We start from the raw sequence: 16,773 nt of genomic DNA, 5'->3' as shown, positions 1-16,773 counted from the left end.
GGGGGCTCTACGGAGAGAGGGCCTCAACTGAGCTAACACCTGAAATATGAATTTGTGTTCCTCAGGCAAGATGTGCCCGCCTTAAAAGTGGTAATCAAAACTGGAGTCTGGCGAAGAAATGATCGGGGTCAAAGATTTCGTTTTTGCTTTTCAGTGTTAAACGCTCTTTAATGCACTCAAGACACGGAGTTAAAATTTCTGGTCATAAGAATCTACATTTAATAATGTAAGTGTGAGTGGCCCTATAACGCTTACAATTTAGCCCTACTCTGGAGCTGAGTCGTTTCTATAGCTGGCATCAGTGCCTACAAACTTTAACAGTGCTATGCTCGAATTTTCCGCTGTGCATTCTCAAATTCATGTGTTGCTACCAAGCTCAAATATTGGAAATTTTCGATATTTCTTGCGTTAAAGGCTGCAGACATAACTCTTTTAAACTGTGGTATGGACCGTACGCAATACATCAAATAGATGAGGTTGCATCCATAAAGATTGATTCAATATGTTAATATAACCTCAAATAAAGTCCATCGCGTAATCTGGCGTAACGGCTTTTTTAATCTTATGAGTACAATACGGCAATAAAAAGTGAAATTGATAAGAATTTTCTCGTTTTCAGCTTATCCGGCTTAAATCCTTAAATTTTTGTTTCAGGTAATGCTTTGAACCAAACAACACATCGAGCCATATCGAATACGATCCATAGGGTAATCTCACTTTTTCCCTCGCATCTAATCACATTTTCCCTGACTTCAACACGTTTTTCGAACTGTGTCTCAATACCTATTTTTCATTTTACTTTGTTATTGATGATATGCAAATAATAAAGACTGCATACCTATCTTGCAATTCATAAAAATACGGATCACAGTAAAACTGCCTTCAAGCGTTGCTCATCGTGTCAAATATCTACCTACGTAAACTTGTAAATGAAAAAATTATTTGTCTACTACGTTCTTATTCATTAATACAAATGCATTTTTACTTCTAGCGGTTCCTTCTGCCAGATTTTTACCAATCGCGGAGGTACTTACAGTTTGGCCATTATTCACAAAAGTAATCCAGACTTAAGAATGCCGTGTCGGAAGAATAATATGACTGATCGCGTGAAAAGAATCAGGTACAAAACCAAGAGAGTTTTAAGGAAAAGAAGGCGCGTTGAAGAGAAAAACGCTGAATTTCGAAACGAAAACTCGATTCAAGATTTCCCTTGCATCTGCAATCGAAAGCCGACAGGAATTTACTGTCATCTTTGTAGGAGTTTACACGCCAAATGTTCGGTTTAGACGAACATGTTATCGCCATCCACGCACTATCAATCATACAGATCTGCTGGAGTGTCCAAATTGTTCTGAGGTGACAGATCTCCAAGAGCTTCGGGAAACAAATCCTCTCTGATTTTTCGTTGGTATTGTTTTTGTCCCTCCGGTATTGATTTTCAACTTATCTTATCGTGTGTAACATGTTTAAGTTATGATTGATATTTCCTCTCGAAATTGTTGTTGATACTTTTTTTCTCAGCATGTGATACTATGATTGTTCTTTCTAAGTTAATGATTTAGCCTCAGAATCAAATATTATGTACCCAAGAATCAGCATTCTTGTTTCAATTGTCAAAAATAAAAAAAATAAAAAAAAATCGTTTTCCTAATATTATTTCGTAACAAATTTGTCATCCGTTTTTAGACAAAAGTTTTTCTCTAATCATGTATGAATAAATATAATCCCTCAATAAATGAAAGTAAAATGTAGAAGGAGGTGATTGGCTCATTCAGCGGCGTAAACTTCTAGGTGTTTAGGACGCTTGGTACCTCCCTTTTCCATGACCTGCGACTCTACCGAGGAAAATCTCATATTCAATTGCTCCTCATATATTTTTCCCCGTATTTTTCCTGCGAGGAATTTGTGATTCAAAGATGTAGCTCTCATGAGAAATTTCAGTCCATTCCACAAAACGTGTTGTTACAAGAAACTATAATGTTTTGCAAGGAGTTGGCTTAGTAGCTTTAGTGGAGAAAAATGAGTTAGGAAAAATAAAAGAAAACTGATCGAAAAGTGTAGTCTTTCATTTAATCATTATTATCATTATTGAAGCAGAATCAACGAAACTACATGAATAATGCCCAATTGCCGCTTAGTTTTTATTTTTAATACGTAGCAAAGTAAACAATGTAATCTTCCAAAACTCTCCTCAATTCTTCCTTAAATTATAAAGAGGAACTTTTCAAAAGGTGAAAGGAAAGTGTAACTTTTTGTTTCTTCCTCTTTAAGTAATAAATAAAGTATAAGAAAAAAGTAAGTAAAGTCTAAAGTATCCAATTTGAATCCGATCAAACCCGCCCAATCATACGTTACTTCACCCACCTTTCAAACAGAATTGCAGAGATCAAATTCCGCGCTTCGAAAGTACACCTCATAACAATCTCATATCAACCAACAATTAAAAAAAGGAATGATTGATTTGATTCGTTATAGAAACTTGTGTCCCATTAGCTTCCACATACAGATGGGTATTTTAATGTATGAGTCATAAACAGGTGTTACTTTTTGCAAATTGTAGTCCACTGGCTTTATCATAAAATCTCTGGACAGTATAAACTTATTGTGTCTTATTCTGATCCAAAGCACTGCACGGACTATTAGCCAAAATATAAAAGTAGGAAATAAAATATAGCACAGAGCAATTAAAACTCGCACAGTAACAATCATATTTATCCATATATTTTGAAAACTAAAATTACTTACACACGCTTCTTATATATTTTACATATCACATATTATTATTTAAATGCTGTATTTGACACTATACAGTATTAAAAAGTTCCCCCTCACTAGCGAGGGATTTTCCTCAACAAGAATATCGATTCTGACCTCGTCTTTACTCTTGTCATTTACATTTATTTTATTTCATAACCATCGAGCCTCATCTTCGTAAGATTTATATTCGTCCTCAGGATACGTCACTATTGGGTTCCATTCTGTGAGAAATAAGTTGATAGCTATGACACTATGACTGATAGACAACTACACCTGCTGAAATAGAGTGGGAGAGCGAAATTAACAAACTGAAAATAAAATATTGTTAAACATTCATGCAATCTACTTATATAATCTGAGGGTCTTGAGAATAAAGAATTGTAACAAGATTATTGGCATTTTCTTTACAGTTTAATCTGTTAATATAATTTTCATAAACAATAATGAGAGTCTTAAAATTTGAATTTAGAAAAAGAAAAGATATTTCAGAATGAGTGAAATTAGATATGAAAGGATTCACCAAGAGTCCGTGAGAAAAGCAGTTGAGTTGAGGAAAGATAGAACTTGATCAAGAAGAAAATCATACTTGAAGCCAGAGTATCCTTGAGACATAACAAACCAAGACCAAGAGATCCGATCGGGCCGAGGCTCCCGACGAGATTGAAAATGTTAACCGAAAGAGAGTAAGAACTGAAGCGTTATCAAAAAAAAATGAAGAAGATGATGTATGTTGATAGGAGATAAAGTGGATTTTTATCGGTTTATCAGATCTTGGAAATTCAGAAGAAAAAGATATGTTTCAACTCTTAGGCTATTGCCTGTTATGATCACTGAAGATTTAGAGGTTGAAGCCTGAGCTGGTCAGTTCCCAAGGCTTACTATTTTTGATCCCCTGAGCTTTTCAGAGTTGTCCAGGAACCCGAAAGTTTCCTCATTATGGTGAGAGAGAAGTCTGTACTCGCATCGAATTACTTTTCTAATAAACTAGACGACTGACTCTACTCAAAAGCTCAATGGGTGTCAGTAAATCTGTAGTATTGTTTCGCTTTCGGCCTTTTTAACCTTTACTCAACAAGTGCAGGCCCATTTACGCCCCCACCCTGATTCCCTTGCCTCATTCCCACAAAAAATGACTTGAGGTTTTTTTCCCCTTTTTTTTAAAAAGCCATCTGATTTCCGCCCATTTGGTATTTTTGCATAAGAAATGTGGGCTTACCATTAAAAAATGTTTGGGGGCCTTATCGATAACATCATAGTATAAGTGACAATTATTGAATTGACTTAATTTGATTGTGATTAATGATACGCAGACACAATTCCGTCTTGACGGACTCTGAAGTTTTCATAAAAAAAAAATTCATCAGTATCACTATCATGTCACTTCATGTATCCCTGACGTCTGGGCAAACTTTATCTTCGTTTTTCTCAATTTCATGACCCTATCGAACCGAGACACTTGCATAAAAAATACCGTTGATGTGTGAAAAATCAAGAGATTACAATAGAGCAGGGCTTTCGAACTCACATTGCTCTTTAAGGATGTGCTTGAAGTATCATTAAAATTGAAGGCGAAATGAGACATCTGGTCTTGACTCCGACGCGCTTAAGGACGACCTGTTTTCGATTGAACCGAGATAGATATCCCCGATATCCGATCTTCAGAGAAACTGCAAAATCAAGCTATTCACTATGCAACGTTGCAGATTTATTGTCGTAAATAAATTTACCGAAATATGATCAACCAACCGTGACACTTGGTCTATTTGTTTAGTTTTTTTATGCCGTTTTTAAAAGCGGCAAAATTTTCTCACCAAAATTTCCCACCTACGGAGGATCCTAAACGAGAATCTAAAACTGTTTTCTCATAAATTATGGGACCCCTCCCACCCGAATTCTCTAAAACAGGGCAGAAAATTAACTATTTTCTAACGATTTTTGGCCGATAACTCGAAAACCGTTGATATTCAGGGTAGCTATGTGGTATTTATGAGTACTTCAAAGGAGATAAAATTGCGCTTATTATCAATTCAACCCGTACTTTCTCTGATGATAAATGGGCCCAACACAGGGTTTTCAAAAAACAAAATTCTCAAACTTTCGTTTTTTGCTTGTAACTCTTTTCAAGAAATTTTAGAAGATAAGTTTACCTGTCTAAAATAAATTATACCCAAAATGCTACAGTTTTAAGTATCAACCAGACCGGAAGTCTGCAATGCTGCAAAGGGAGGTACGTGGTTTAGGACTTCAGCCAGGAATATACAGAATTACATTCTTTAAATGCTTAATACTAAAAGTTTAAATGTGTCTACAAATTCTAGAGAACTTAGCCATCGACTACGGAAGTCTTAAACCTAGTTATCAAAATACTAGCACCGCAAACTAATAAGTTTTGCAATAATACCTCACATACAACACAAACGATTCTTTTCAAACGTGATGGATACTTGATTTTCCAGAGTAGTTTTCACAATAATCGTTTATAAATATATAAGAAGCATGTTGCGCTGACTTTGATTAATTATTTTTGATGACTTGAATTATTATACTCCCTTTTTCTGATCGTGCCACTCTATCCTCTCTATCGTTTAAAATTCAGCTGTTGTTTAGAGTTTAGGTATTTCATTTTATTTACGTCATATCAATTCTGTAAGTGACCAATACATGCTGATGATTTTTTTGAACGATTGATAGCGGCTATCAGACATCTTGTAATATCATTGATCATGGCGTGATAAACTCTGCTTGTATAAAATCCTGGATCATTTTCCATCCTTTATCCGCGGACAGCGTGTCGCGCTTTTACAGTCTGCTTTAACATGCTTTAAATCTTACTTATTGGTGATTGTTATGATGTGTTAATATTTATAGCCGTGAAATATTTTTCTCTTTATTTCATTAAAATTTTCGGTCAGCATTTCACATATTTTCCATTTGGTTTCATCGTGATGTGATTGTTGCCTCTAATGAAAATCAAAGGCTCGATGAAGCATGGCCTACTGATGATGGTAAACTTTAATGGACTAACTTATTGCCCCGGATGACCCAAGCTGAAAACTTTCCCGGGAATATTTTTTGGGGGTTCTTTACAGCATAACACATTTTTCACTTTATAGTCAGAGTGGAAAGAGAAAAATACGTTGTCATGATAAATTTGATACTAAAGCAAGAGGCAATCTCATTTTTGGTTTTCATGAATGGTCTTCTCATTAATGCGACCGCATGCAATCATTCAGCCATCGAAGAGATACATACCATTGCAAAAAGACTTAGACTTTACCCTCATGTTATCAAAACCATTCCTTCGAATATCGTTGAGGTAAAAACTTAACAAGCCTCTTCCTATAGAATCAATGATAAGAGAAACTTAGCATTTTTTTTTTTTTTTTCATTCGTAAAAGTGACAGTCGTTACTTTCGTCGTTACTTAAGTCGTTACTTTTTTTTTTCTTTCTTAGAAGATGACAATACTTCCTCTCTACCCTATCGGAGCGAGAAAGTAACAAGTAGCTCCCGCTACCTGCTGGGGTGGGGAACTCCCCCCTAGGACCCCCCCCCCCCCTGCAATATTCTTTATCAGCTGAATGCTTCAGCATAAGAAGTCGTGCGGCGCCATTAAATCTGCCGTTTTTTATAACTCCCAACATGTACCGTGATACCTTCTTTTCAATTGAAATATTATAACCACATTCATTATCACCTACCTCGTATAGTGGTTAATTACATATAATTTTCACATTTCACATTTCTTTGAATTCAATCAATCTACTTCCATTGGCTCTTCCCCTAAAAAAAGATTAAGAAACATATATTAACACGACATCCTTAATTGTATAAGTTTGTAAAAATTAAACAATAACCCATATAAATAAGCCTATGAAAACGTTGAACAAATAGTCAGGATATATGATATTTTATTTAATTTTTACCATTTTTTTTTTACCTCCATATTGGATTGTTAAACGTTACCAAATTATGGCTAAATGACTAAAAAACTATTCCAAAAGAAGGAAGAAAATTCTACTCGTAGCATTGCTAGATTGTCTTGGCGCATGCATGCGAAATGTTGAAAATTGTTTCAATTCATTTTTGAGGATTATTTTTTAAAACAATATCATCCATACCAAAATGTGTAAATATGTGATGAATTTCGCTGTCACCAATACCACGATAAATAAAGTAAGTGATTAAAATTTCAAATACCGTGTTTTGACTAGTACCCTGTTCATTCTCAAATATGAGTGGTGTTGAATAAACATCGTCGAAATTTTTAGCCTCAGCTGTAGGATTGTAAAGGCGTGATTTTGTCCTCAAAATTTGAAAATGAGTTAACGCTGCTCAGCAGTATGTAAAATTTTAATCCTTCTAAGTCCCCCAATTCTCCATTTTCTTCAATTGAAGTGGGCGAGTTTTTTGCCTCTTCTGTTATTTAGAGAGGATTTTTTAATTTAAGGACTTTCGGAATTGAAAGTTGACCCATGAGACAACTCCTGTATCAACTATTTTTAAGTCTGTTAGGAGGTAAGTAAAAAAGCATGAGCAAAATGGCGGAAGAAATGAAGAGTTAATCAAGTTGCAACATATTCTGTGGTAGAAAAAAACCAAAAATTAGTCCAAAAAAAAAGAAAGGAAATAATCCTCAAAAACCGAAAATTTGAAAAACTCCAACCATTTGAAACCACACTGAAAACATATTAGTCATCCAGAACCATCTACGAAAAGCATCCACAAACGGAAAACCCATTAAAAAAAACAGAAATTAGAAAAATTGCAAAAATTCCGTATCATGACTAAGAAAACCGCGCTAAAAACATACCACTTATCGGGAACCATGTTGTGTTGAAACCAATAACTCTGAGCACACATTCATTCTCCGAACGTATTTCAAAGGAGCAAATTGACAATTTAATGAATTCTTGCAGCTGTGATGGAGCAGATGATCGACAAAAAGATTTGCCATTAGTATTTTCATTAGTAAATTCATTCTGTGATCAGGCCCGCCACAAGGGGGGGGGGGGTACTGGGTCTCTGGTACCAGGGCCCGGGCCCCGGCGGGGGCCCGTGTTACCCGTGAAAAACCACTACGAATTCACATGCAACCCTCGTTTCGTAAGAAAAAGTGAAAAATATACCCTAAAAATTTCGCAAAGGGTGAATAGATTTTCAGATATTCACGCTGGGACACTGTAGAATTCTTCTTAAATTTTCAAAGAAGTATACTTCTTGAAAAATTTCTATCTATTTTCAAGATTTTCAGTGCAGAGGGATATTTTTAGTAACTGCGTTTCATTTTCTTCCGTCGTCAGATGCTAAGAGTCTCCAGTCTGGGCATCCTCGACTTCAATGGCTCATGGCTCAACTCCCTTGCCCTAGACAAACGAAGGGGGAGTACAGGGGGGCCTGGCCCTCTTAGAACTGAAAATAGTTTCACACGCCCCCTCTCCCCTCGAAAAAAAATACACATTTTCCAGATGTTTTGAATGCAACAATTCGCAAGTATTTTGTGCTGAAAGTAGAAAAAAAAAACATGATTATTCCGCAGAAATTGATGGAAAAATTCTTAATGGAAGCTTCAAAATGCGTCCGATTAGTCGTATAAATTCTAAAATTTCTGGGGGGATGCCCCCCGGACTCCCCCCCCCTCCGTGCTTGGGGCTCGGACCTCAAATTGGTACCAGGGCCCGAGATGGGATGTGGCGGGCCTGTCTGTGATGAAAAAGTCCTAGATAATGTCTTCCAGAATCTACTAAGTCATTACACGTAACATGAAATTTATCATCTGTGTAATTGTCCAGCCAACTGATAAATGTGCCTCGTGGGACGGCCAATGTTGAGTTTCATCGAATTTTTATCCATCTGCCTTCTACTTATAACCCTTCAATAGCCAAAATATTTTTCTTGTTTTAAAATTTTATCACGTTTCCCTCCTCAAAACTACATGTTCAATCTAGTTATTCTAATTTCATTGTAATAGGGAAAGTAATTGATTTTTTGAAAATGAATGTAATGAAGAATTTGATTAAGAATTCAATAAAAACATCATCTTTGCCTTCAAGAAATCTTTGTAATCATTTCGAGGTATCATTCTATTCTTGCATTTTATTTATGGCAGTCCTTCTGTTAAGAAATAAATTTTCAATACAAACAAGATTAAGTACGTCTCTCTCTGAGCATCACCTAAGACTCTCCTATGAAAACAGTAGCGCCTAATGAGCCTGACAGGTCGGAAAATCGTCCCCTGAACTTGAGATTTTGGCCCAATTTTTCCCAAATGGAATTTCTGATCATTCAACCATAGTTTGGTAGCGTTTAGCAATCTTTTCCAGTTTTACGCTGATAACTTTTTCTGGAATGGAAAAATCGAAAATCTGTTTGCATGACATGAAACAGCATAAAAATTCAAAGAAATTTGTTTTTTATGTTCTATTCCAGCATCAAAATTGATGGATCTTTACGACCTGCTTGGGGGCATTGAATCTCTCGTTCGCGGAGACCACTGCGCGGCGCCCGCTTTGGGTGCTATCCAGCGGACCGATTATTGAAACTGATAGACAAAGAAGACATAGGGAGTATAGAGCGATCCTATTGGTTGACATGGTTGGTTCTCATAGACTAAGGAAGAAAATGATGGATTAACTGTCGGGTCTTTGGTGGGTTGCCGTTAGTTAGTCCATTACCTACCTCCTATGTCCATTGCCACCACCCGCTTCTACCAATAGGATCCCTCCAAATCCCTTTTGTCGTCTTTGTCTATAGCTTTGTCTATCAGTTTCAATAATCGGCCTGCAGCACGGTTGTCTAACATGCCTTCTTATTTTAAGGGGCCAATCGATTTGAAGTATTCGTTGCAGGTAGGTAAAAGATGGGTGCTTGTATAAATACGATTTGTCCAAAATCTTGTCAAGCAAGTTGCCTACTCTCCTCCTCAATACTTAATGAAGTGATTTTGAAGAGGCACCTTGTGGCAGGCATTTTTCCGTCTGAGAGTGAGCTGGAGGTCTGCGGTGTGTTTAAAAGTATGAAGAAATCCTTCTAACATCCAACAGAGTCGGTTTTGTACATTTTTGACTTAATCGATTAGTTTTTTGGTCATAATTGAAATATTTAATCATCAATTACCAAAATCAAAATTCCGGCTCTATTAGGTATAATAAATGATGCAATTATTGTCATTTTCAAAAAATCCCTAGATGTCCACCTCATTTAAAGCCTGAGAAATGATTGTAAAGAGATGAAAACATGGCGAAAACTGATTTATTTTTCAGTAGAGCAATACTAGTAAAAGTGAGTGGAAATAGTTGAAGGTGCAAGTGCATCACTTTCCAGAGGATCTTCATCTTATCCAATTTTTTCGAGTATTTTTTATCATGATAATTACAAAGTGACTACCTAATCTTCTTCATGAGATTTTCCTCTATAAAATTAGTGGAAAAAAAAATCTAAGAAACATTTTACAGCCTTTTTTAGATGAAGTGGCCCCTTAAATTTTTCACATATAATGGCCTTCTACCTTAGTCTCTGGTGATTTGTCTTTTGTGGCTTCTCTCTTAGAAAATTGAAAGTGGCACAGAGACCCCACAAGAAAAACTTTCCAAATGTTACTGAAATGCGGTTGTCCATTGTCGAAACATAAGATATATTTAATCATAAAAATCCTTCATCCATAATGTAAATTTTTGTTTTCGAGTCAACGTTGAAATATTTGACACGAAGGAACAAACTTATTTGGACAGAACTATTTAAATAAATCCTCATGCTGTTTAATGCAAATTCCTTACGATAACTTTATAATTGCATGGATACGTGGGAAGATTTAAACCGTGAAGAACACAGGGAATCAATTTACTTGGGAGACGTAACTATATCCGTGTCATTTTACTTTTTTAGCGATTTATCTCTGGTACTTTATCCTTAAAAAAGAGGAGTCCTTTACTATTAAGGAGGAAATAATACCGGAAAAAAATGGTTGTCAACATCCACGGGTCATTCAACAATGCTTATTATGAACATGATGAGAAACGGAAGATTGTACCACCCAGGAACCGCCTTTTTCCTGGTCGTTGATTATTCAGTTTACTTTTGGCCTTTCTATAACCACTGCGATTAACAGTGCCTCTCACGTTTTTTCTTTTATCATTTACTTGTAAATGATGAATCTAAACGCTACCCACCCACATTGAAAATACCAAACCTTTGTAGCGAATATTCATTGTATTAAACTCGAGTATCTCTTGTTTAATTGTTTCTTACTTTTTGATGATTTATCCAATTGTGTAAAATTAGCAGACGAAAGAAGATTTGATGCAATGGAAGGAAGATCACACCCTTCTTCATTTTCCTCAGTCAGACATTTGATGCGAAATTTTTCGGCAACTTTGAGAAAAGCCTTTAAACGGTTAGAGTCGATGTCAGCTTTACCTTGGTGCATGAAGTCTAGTAATGATAGCATCTCAGTAAATGAAATATCATACAACACAACGAGATTTTTATCTGCGTTTTCATTAAACATGTCCTGCAACACAGAGAAAATATATTATTATTTTTACACAGTTAAAAGTAATAATCCTTTTCCGTTGTCTAGAATATTGGCAGGAAAACAACAATCCATTGAGATTGATGTTACGAGACAAAAGTAGTCACATGTGCAATCAAGAGAGACCTATGCTGCAGATTTTATAGTTTGAGCTATTCTTTGCTAAATGAAGTAACTAGACCTTAAAAACCTTAAAAAGTAGGAGGGGTATGCAGAATTGAGGAATTCAAATATTATCCTGAAGTCTTTAAAATAACTTCATTTGAGAATTGACCGGACCAGTTATGGAATCATGTGAACAAGCTTGCGTGAAAAAGGTTATGTGAAATGAGTGTTTGGGAAGAATTTCTCAATGTCCTTTCATTCAAATTTTTTCTGCTTGGTGAAACTGCACTTGTGCGCCTTCTCTTTCAGCCTTTTCAAATGTGGGCATCAGGAAATCTCAGACATCTCTCTTAAGAACCGAAAAACTATATTTGCACCTCTTCTTGTTACCTCTGAATAGTGGCAATCTATGGAGCTGCCCCGATCTGAGCTTTCCAAGCACCTCTCGCACAAATCATCTAAAGAATTATTTTTCAGGTATGTGACTGTCTATGTTACACCCCTTACCACATTGATTTAATTTTTGTGCTTGTACTTTACGCCTGTACTGCAACCGAAAGCCGACAGGAATTTACTGTCATCTTTGTAGAGTTTACACACCAAATGTTCGGTTTAGACGAACATGTTATCGCCATCCACGCACTATCAATCATACAGATCTGCTAGAGTGTCCAAATTGTTCTGAGGTGACAGATCTCCAAGAGCTTCGGGAAACAAACCCTCGCTGATTTTTCGTTGGTATTGTTTTTGTCCCTCCGGTATTGATTTTCAACTTATCTTATCGTGTGTAACATGTTTAAGTTATGATTGATATTTCCTCTCGAAATTGTTGTTGATACTTTTTTTCTCAGCATGTGATACTATGATTGTTCTTTCTAAGTTAATGATTTAGCCTCAGAATCAAAGATTATGTACCCAAGAATCAGCATTCTTGTTTCAATTGTCAAAAATAAAAAAAATAAAAAAAAATCGTTTTCCTAATATTATTTCGTAACAAATTTGTCATCCGTTTTTAGACAAAAGTTTTTCTCTAATCATGTATAAATAAATATAATCTCTCAATAGATGAAAATAAAATGTAGAAGGAGGTGATTGGCTCATTCAGCGGCGTAAACTTCTAGGTGTTTAGGACGCTTGGTACCGCCCTTTTCCATGACCTGCGATTCTACCGAGGAAAATCTCATATTCAATTGCTCCTCATATATTTTTCCCCGTATTTTCCTGCGAGGAATTTGTGATTCAAAGATGTAGCTCTCATGAGAAATTTCAGTCCATTCCACAAAACGTGTTGTTACAAGAAACTATAATGTTTTGCAAGGAGTTGGCTTAGTAGTTTTAGTGGAGAAAAATGAGTTAGGAAAAATAAAAGAAAACTGATCGAAAAGTGTAGTCTTTCATTTAATCATTATTATCATTATTGAAGCAGAATCAACGAAACGACATGAATAATGCCCAATTGCCGCTTAGTTTTTATTTTTAATACGTACCAAAGTAAACAATGTAGGTAATCTTCCAAAACTCTCCTCAATTCTTCCTTAAATTATAAAGAGGAACTTTTCAAACGGTGAAAGTCGAATGCAACATTTTGTTTCTTCCTCTTTAAGTAATAAATAAAGTATAAGAAAAAAGTAAGTAAAGTCTAAAGTATCCAATTTGAATCCGATGAAACCCGCCCAATCATACGTTACTTCACCCACCTTTCACACAGAACTGCAGAGTTCAAATTCCGCGCTTCGAAAGTACACCTCAACCAACAATTTAAAAAAAGGAATGATTGATTTGATTCATTATAGAAACTTGTGTCCCATTAGCTTCCACATACAGATGGGTATTTTAATGTATGAGTTATATACAGCTAGGTGTTACTTTTTGCAAATTGTAGTTCACTGGCTTTATCATAAAATCTCTGGATAGTATAAACTTATTGTGTCTTATTCTGATCCAAAGTGCTGTATGGACTATTAGCCAAAATAAAAGTAGGAAATAAAATATAGCACAGAGCAATTAAAACTCGCACAATAACAATCATATTTATCCATATATTTTGAAAACTAAAATTACTTACATGGTTATGAAATAAAATAAATGTAAATGACAAGAGTAAAGACGAGGTCAAAATCGATATTCTTGTTGAGGAAAATCCCTTGCGCTAGTGAGGGGGAATTTTTTGATACTGTATAGTGTCAAATGCAACATGTAAATAATAATATGTAATAGGTAAAATATATATGCTGAGCCTCATCTTCGTAAGATTCATATTCGTACTCAGGATACGTCCCTATTGGATTCCATTCTGTGAGAAATAAGTTGATAGCTATGACACTATGACTGATAGACAACTACACCTGTTGAAATAGAGTGGGAGAGCGAAATTAACAAGCTGAAAATAAAATATTGTTTAGCATTCATGCATCTACTTAGGTAATCTGAGGGTCTTGAGAATAGAGAAGTGTAACAAGATTGGCGTTTTCTTTACAGTTTAATTTGTTAATATAAGTTTCATAAACAATAATGACACACATAAATTTTGAATTTAGAAAAAGAAAAGATAATTCAGAATGAGTGAAATTAGATATGAAAGGATCCACCAAGAGTCCGTGAGAAAAGCAGTTGAGTTGAGGAAAGATAGAACTTGATCAATAAGAAAATCATACTTGAAGCCAGAGTATCCTTGAGACATAACAAGCCAAGACCAAGAGATCCGATCGGGTCGAGGCTCCCGACGAGATTGAAAATGTTAACCAAAAGAGAGTAAGAGCTGAAGCGTTATAAAAAAGAAAAAATAAAGGAGATGATGTATGTTGATAGGAGATAAAGTGGGTTTTTATCGGTTTATCAGATCTTGGAAATTCAGAAGAAAAAGATATGTTTCAACTCTTAGGCTATTGCCTGTTATGATCACTGAAGATTTAGAGGTTGAAGCCTGAGCTGGTCAGTTCCCAAGGCTTACTCTTCTTTGATCCCCTGAGCTTTTTAGAGTTGTCCAGGAACCTAAAAGTTTCCTCATTATGGTGAGAGTTGAAGTCTGTACTCGCATCGAATTACTTTTCTAATATACTAGACGACTGACTCTACTCAAAAGCTCAATGGGTGTCAGTAAATCTGTAGTATTGTTTCGCTTTCGGCCTTTTAACCTTTACTCAACAAGTGCAGGCCCATTTACGCCCCCACCCTGATTCCCTTGCCTCATTCCCACAAAAAATGACTTGAGGTTTTTTTCCCCTTTTTTTTAAAAAGCCATCTGATTTCCGCCCATTTGGTATTTTTGCATAGGAAATGTGGGCTTACCATTAGAACATGTTTGGGGGCCTTATCGATAACATCATAGTATAAGTGACAATTATTGAATTGACTTAATTTGATTGTGATTAATGATACGCAGACACAATTCCGTCTTGACGGACTCTGAAGTTTTCATAAAAAAAAAATTCATCAGTATCACTATCATGTCACTTCATGTATCCCTGACGTCTGGGCAAACTTATCTTCGTTTTTCTCAATTTCATGACCCTATCGAACCGAGACACTTGCATAAAAAATACCGTTGATGTGTGAAAAATCAAGAGATTACAATAGAGCAGGGCTTTCGAACTCACATTGCTCTTTAAGGATGTGCTTGAAGTATCATTAAAATTGAAGGCGAAATGAGACATCTGGTCTTGACTCCGACGCGCTTAAGGACGACCTGTTTTCGATTGAACCGAGATAGATATCCCCGATATCCGATCTTCAGAGAAACTGCAAAATCAAGCTATTCACTATGCAACGTTGCAGATTTATTGTCGTAAATTCATTTACCGAAAGATGATCAACCAACAGTGACACTTGGTCTATTTGTTTAGTTTTTTTATGCCGTTTTTAAAAGCGGCAAAATTTTCTCACCAAAATTTCCCACCTACGGAGGATCCTAAACGAGAATCAAAAACTGTTTTCTTATAAATTATGGCGGACCCCTCGGGGTACGGATTCCCATCCTCAGAGCTGCTGGGAGGTTTAAATCCCTCCTGGCGGGGGTTAGGTACTCCGGAGGCAACGGGGTGCTCCTATGAGGGTGGGGTCCGGCTGGACACTGCTGCGGGGGGCCCTCTCGCCTGACGAGGTAATGGCCGTAGGCTGACCGTTGGGTGGGAATTAAACTCGGACAAAAGGGGATGCGTAGTGCGGATGCATCTCAAGGGGAGTGTCGTTAGTGTTTGGCGGGCCTACCGTCATAGGCCAAACCCACATAACCATTCACACTCCCGGACCGAGGTCCCCGGACAGCGATGCCCGGGGACGTTCCACTCGGACCGGGCCGCGATTGGTATCTGGTACCTGGGAGTGGGCCTGGAAAACCCCCCCGGGGCTCGCCGGATCTGGGGGCACTTCGGTTCCCCCTCAATCCAGTGCGGGAGAAAGCAGATTTTCACTTCCGTTTAAACAAAAAAAAAAAAACAAAAAAAAAAAAAAAAAAAATTATAAATTATGGGACCCCTCCCACCCGAATTCTCTAAAACTGGGCAGAAAATTAACTATTTTCTAACGATTTTTGGCCGATAACTCGAAAACCGTTGATATACAGGGTAGCTATGTGGTATTTATGAGTACTTCAAAGGAGACAAAATTGCGCTTATTATCAATTCAACCCGTACTTTCTCTGATGATGAATGGGCCCAACACAGGGTTTTCAAAAAACAAAATTCTCAAAATTTCGTTTTTTTGCTTGTAACTCTTTTCAAGAAATTTTAGAAGATAAGTTTACCTGTCTAAAATAAAGTATACCCAAAATGCTACAGTTTTAAGTATCAACCAGACCGGAAGTCTGCAATGCTGCCAAGGGAGGTACGTGGTTTAGGACTTCAGCCAGGAATATACAGAATTACATTCTTTAAATGCTTAATACTAAAAGTTTAAATGTGTCTACAAATTCTAGAGAACTTAGCCATCGACTACGGAAGTTTTAAACCTAGTTATCAAAATACTAGCACCGCAAACTAATAAGTTTTGCAATAATACCTCACATACAACACAAACGATTCTTTTCAAACGTGATGGATACTTGATTTTCCAGAGTAGTTTTCACAATAATCGTTTATAAATATATAAGAAGCATGTTGCGCTGACTTTGATTAATTATTTTTGATGACTTGAATTATTATACTCCCTTTTTCTGATCGTGCCACTCTATCCTCTCTATCGTTTAAAATTCAGCTGTTGTTCAGAGTTTAGGTATTTCATTTTATTCACGTCATATCAATTCTGAGTGACCATTACATTCTGATGATTTTTTTGATAGATTAATAGCGGCTATCAGACATCTTTGTGACATCATCAATCATGGAGTGATGAACTCTGCTTGTATATAATCCTGGATCATTTTCCATCCTTTACCCGACACAGCGT

General features: G+C 36.3%; 2 long non-coding RNA genes across 4 annotated transcripts; both read right to left on the bottom strand.

Moving 5' to 3' along the window:
• Positions 1 to 3,146: 3,146 nt before the first annotated feature.
• Positions 3,147 to 7,563, bottom strand: LOC140224204 (uncharacterized). Of its 3 annotated transcripts, XR_011899467.1 has the most exons (3): positions 5,159 to 7,557; positions 4,283 to 4,424; positions 3,147 to 3,447 (listed from the first exon to the last, which is right to left on the bottom strand). It is a non-coding gene; the product is annotated as an uncharacterized lncRNA (long non-coding RNA). The 3 variants fall into 3 exon arrangements; XR_011899466.1 differs by having other exon boundaries at positions 3,147 to 4,437; positions 5,159 to 7,563; XR_011899465.1 differs by having other exon boundaries at positions 3,147 to 4,424; positions 5,159 to 7,563.
• Positions 7,564 to 13,410: 5,847 nt separating this feature from the next.
• On the bottom strand, positions 13,411 to 16,620 carry LOC109041478 (uncharacterized). Its single transcript, XR_011899468.1, has 2 exons — positions 16,133 to 16,620; positions 13,411 to 13,736 (listed from the first exon to the last, which is right to left on the bottom strand). It is a non-coding gene; the product is annotated as an uncharacterized lncRNA (long non-coding RNA).
• Positions 16,621 to 16,773: the final 153 nt, after the last annotated feature.

This window comes from Bemisia tabaci, chromosome 3, assembly GCF_918797505.1.
Source record: "Bemisia tabaci chromosome 3, PGI_BMITA_v3".
Taxonomy (NCBI): Eukaryota; Metazoa; Arthropoda; class Insecta; order Hemiptera; family Aleyrodidae; genus Bemisia; species Bemisia tabaci.
This window is presented reverse-complemented; position numbering and strand designations above follow the sequence as displayed.